Raw genomic sequence first — 4,609 nt, 5'->3', positions numbered from 1 at the left:
ATTTGGAATTGCTGACTTTTCACTTATTAGAGCAGTACAAATAATGTCTGCCACCCAGATACCTTGCTATTTAAGCATCATGCTGAATAAAGATCATTCTGAAAACAGAATCATACCATTCATCAAACATCTTTCTATTTCTCATCACCTTCATGAAATCCAACTGCACAAAGGTCGGGACTTGCTCAGGTTCACATAATCAGATAGCGGCCAAAGAATGGAATTCTGCTCTGCGGAGTCTCAGAACAGTTTCTAGATTTTGAAATCTCAGGCTAACTTCCAGATTTAAAAACTCTCTGATTAATCTTTCAAATGCTCCTTTGTAATAGTGTATAAATTAATTCTGTGAGTCGACTGGAAAATATTCAGTAAAGATTCATGTTGTTTTAATTCATTCTCCACTAACATATCCTTGTAATTACCAAGCTACTTTATTTTCTTAAGCACAAAACCTCTGGGCACAGGCCAAAATGAAATTCTTCAATTCTGAGTCCCTCAGAGCATTTTTATACAATTTATTCCAGGGGTAAAAAAGAGGTTTATTTCACATACCAACATGGATCCATTGGTTGTAAATGGCAGAGAAGGATTCTAAGGCCAATACTAACCTCAGAGATAATGCAGACAGTGATTAGTAATGTCTGCCATGGACAAGGACTGGGAGAATGTAGTGTAGTGTGATTAACTCATATTGTATATCCTTGGTCTCTCCTAGAAACAATAACTTGGCTTACAAATATTCTGAAATTGCCACCCTTTTTACAATTACAATTACACTATTAACTTTCAAGTTGAGGAATTATGATTAAAATACCAAGCAAATCATTCTATATTTGTTGGGTGCCATGAGCTGTGTTGATTCCAAAGCATGGCTCCCCTATAGAACAGTGTGGAAACAAGACAACTTTCTTACCTGGAATCTTTACAGGAGCAGGTCACCAGGTCCTTTTCCCATACAACCTTGGTAAGCTTGAACCACCAACCTTTAAATTAGCAATCAAACACTTAGCCTTTGACTCAACAGGACTCATATGTAAATGTAAGTGCTAATAAGTATTTTATAAATATTGGCTCTCCACTTCTGAGATAATAGGCCTAAGAAAACCCTATGTACAAAAGAGCACATTTAGACTACCAAGATGCGTTAATAATAATAATGAATGACTGGAATACAAAAGTTGGGAACCAGGAAGAAGGATCAGTGATCAGAAAACATAAACTTGATGACAGAAATGAGGCTGGAGATAGAATGATAGAATTCTGCACAATCAAGGATTTATTCATAGAAAAACCCTTTTATAAGAAACATAAATGCAGGCTATGCATGTCATACTTGGGAGAGTGGAGGGACAGCACAGGAGAGGATGATTCAGTCACTGGTGTAATGGGGATACGCATGTCAGAGAGAATAAGCTTGGCAATGGCTCGAGCAGGATTTAGGGCTGTTGTACATGGGGTCTCTATGAGTCGCAGAAGACTCGCTGGCACACAACAACAACCATCACTCATATCAAATGCAAGCAAAATCCTGCTGGAGATTATCCAGAAACGACTGGAACAGTATATTGACAGAGAACTACCAGAAATACAAGCTGGGTTTAGAAGAGGTCATGCCACTAGAGACATTATCCATAATGTCACATGAGATGTCATCCTGAGCGCTGGGTGCGGGTGCTGGTGCGCCAAGCCGGGTCGCGACTCCGCTCGCTCGTCTCCGCTCCGCTCCGGGGCCGCCCCAAGCTGAGGGCTGCGCCGCAGGGACAGCCTGGCCCGCCGTGCGCCCGCGCCCGGCCCGGGGCTCAGCTGGGGGGATGCTGCAGCCCCCTCCCGTCCGAAGTCCCCGGGAGAATCCAGGCGCGCCGCCACCCAGCCCTGGCGCCCTGAGCGGCGCCGCTGCCCACTGCCCCCGCGGGAAACCTTTGGGGCTTGGGGCCCACAGTCTGGGTTTCTGAGAAAGCCAAGCGGGAACCCTTACAGCATTCTGTGGGATCCCCCAGGAAGGACCTGAGGCCTGAGCCGACCTCTTCTCTAGCCTGCCTGCCCAACCCCCCAGGATTGGGCAACAGCCAGAGGCCCTGGGGGGGGGGGGAGGGCAACACTGTGGTCGTGCCCCTCCCACACACACTGCAGGATGGGTCCCACTTAGTGAGCATGGCCTCACCCTGCATCCTCCAGGCCCAGAGGGACCCCTGGGGGCTCTGAAGCCTTGACCTCTGCCTGGCCACAATGGAGACGAAGCTGTCCGCTGCGAGCACCCCCACCAGCCCCTCATCCCCAGGACTGTCGCCTGTGCCCCCTCCGGACAAGGTGGACGGTTTCTCCCCGCGCTCCCACAGCTCCTCACAGTTCCCATATCAGAGCAACCAGCAAGAGCTGACACCGCTGCCCCTGCTCAAAGATGTGCTGGCCTCGAAGTGGCATGAACTGCTGAGCCGCAAGCTGGCCCAGTGCAGGGTGGTGGTTGACTTTCTGGACTGCGTGGCTGACCTGAAGGGGAAGGAGGTGAAGCGGGCGGCCCTCAACGAGCTGGTGGAGTGTGTGGGGAGCACGCGGGGTGTCCTTATTGAGCCTGTGTACCCAGACATCATCCGCGTGATCTCAGTGAACATCTTCCGGACCTTGCCGCCCAGAGAGAACCCTGAGTTTGATCCCGAAGAGGATGAGCCCAACCTTGAGCCTAGCTGGTCTACGAGTTTTTCCTGCGTTTCTTGGAGAGTCCCGATTTCCAGCCCTCCGTGGCCAAGAGATACGTGGATCAGAAGTTTGTCCTGATGCTCCTGGAGCTGTTTTACAGTGAGGACCCCCGGGAGCGCGAGTACCTCAAGACCATCCTGCACCAGGTCTATGGCAAATTTCTGGGGCTGCGGGCCTACATCCGCAAGCAGTGCAACTACCTCTTCCTTCAGTTCATCTATGAGCTCGAGCACTTGCATGGCCGAGCTGCTGGAGATTCTGGGAAGTATCATCAACGGGTTTGCCTTGCCCCTGAAGACCAAGCACAAGCAGTTCCTGGTCCGCGTCCTGATCCCCCTGCACTCCGTCTATCTTTCATGCCCAGCTGGCCTACTGTGTGGTTCAGTTCCTGGAGAAGGATGCCACCCTGACAGAGCACGTGATCCGGGGGCTGCTCAAGTACTGGCCCCAAACCTGCACTCAGAAGGAGGTGCTGTTTCTGGGGGAGACGGAAGATATTCTGGACATCATTCAGCCCTCCCAGTTCGTGAAGATCCAGGGGCCTCTCTCCAAGCAGGTGGCTCGCTGTGCCTCCAGCCCCCATTTCCAGGTTGCAGAGGGGGCTCTGTACTTCTGGAACAACGAGTATATCCTGAGCCTCATTGAGGACAACTGCCACACTGTGCTGCCTGCCTGCTGTGTTTGGGACCCTCTAACAGGCACGAGGATGGATGGTGAAGAGATTGAGATTGTTCACAGCTTCAGTTTGCTCGGCTCCACAGTCAACACTCTTGGCACCAGCAGCCAGGAAATGAAAAAACGTATTGCGATGGGAAAGTCTGCTGTTAGAGACCTCTCTAAAGTACTTAAGAGCAACGGTGTCTCTCTGGAGACTAAGGTGCGCCTGATACAGGCCATGGTCTTTGCAGTCACTTGTTATGCATCAGAGAGCTGGACAATGGCCAAGGAGGATAGAAGGAGAATTGATGCCTTTGAGCTGTGGTGCTGGAGAAGAGTATTGAATGCACCATGGACTGCCAAGAAAACAAACAGATTCATCCTGGAGAGGGTTAAACCAGGCTACTCCTTGGAGGCAAGGATTCTGGGGCTTCGTCTAATATAATTTGGACATGTTGTGAGGAGAGACCGGTCCTTGGAGAGGGACATCATGCTTGGTAGGGTAGAGGGACAGTACAGGAGGGGAAGACCCTCTATGAGGTGGATTGGTTCAGTGACTGAGGTAATCGGGATGGGTGTGTCAGAGGCCATGCGATTGGCGCAGGATAGAGCAGGGTTTAGGGATGTTGCACATAGGGTCACTATGAGTCGCAAATGACTCGATGGCACGTAACAACAACAACCACCACCAGGTGTCCAAGGAGCACTGGAATCAAACTATTGTCTCCTTAATCTACAATGTGCTCAAGACCTTCATGGAGATGAATAGGAAGCTGTTTGATGAGCTCACCGCCTCCTACAAGCTGGAGAAGCAGCAGGAACAGCAGAAGGCCTGGGAACATCAGGAGCTGTGGCAAGGGCCGGAGGAGCTACGGCTGGGGCTGCGCCGGCTACAGGGAACCCAAGGCACCAAGGAGGCCGCTCCCCAGTGGCTTGCACCCCAGGTGGCCACCAGTGGGGGACAGAGCTAGAGACCGATTAAGGAGGACGTGAAGCCCAGGGCCACTGGTCCCTCTATCCCTTCAATCTAGAGACACACACCTCCCCAGCCTGGGCAGATGGCTCTGAGGACACCTCCCGGCCCTCGAGGGAGGCTCTGCTGGGCTGGGGAAAGAGAAGAAGAGAGATGGTGGACTCCATAATGGAACTCTCAGGCCCTCACAGCAGGACTTGGCTAGGACAGGCCAAGCGTGACCAGGAAGCTACCACCAGGAACCTGCCCTCTGCCATAAGGCCGGCTGTGCTCCATACTGCAGGC

At 51.4% G+C, this 4,609-nt stretch overlaps 1 pseudogene; it reads left to right on the top strand.

The window, feature by feature from the left end:
* Positions 1 to 2,226: 2,226 nt before the first annotated feature.
* Positions 2,227 to 4,322, top strand: LOC102863312 (annotated as a pseudogene).
* The last annotated feature ends 287 nt before the right edge of the window (positions 4,323 to 4,609 follow it).

Source organism: Elephantulus edwardii, unplaced genomic scaffold, assembly GCF_000299155.1.
Source record: "Elephantulus edwardii isolate Elephantulus edwardi_28Jun2011 unplaced genomic scaffold, EleEdw1.0 scaffold00024, whole genome shotgun sequence".
In the NCBI taxonomy this organism is placed as follows: Eukaryota; Metazoa; Chordata; class Mammalia; order Macroscelidea; family Macroscelididae; genus Elephantulus; species Elephantulus edwardii.
This window is presented reverse-complemented; position numbering and strand designations above follow the sequence as displayed.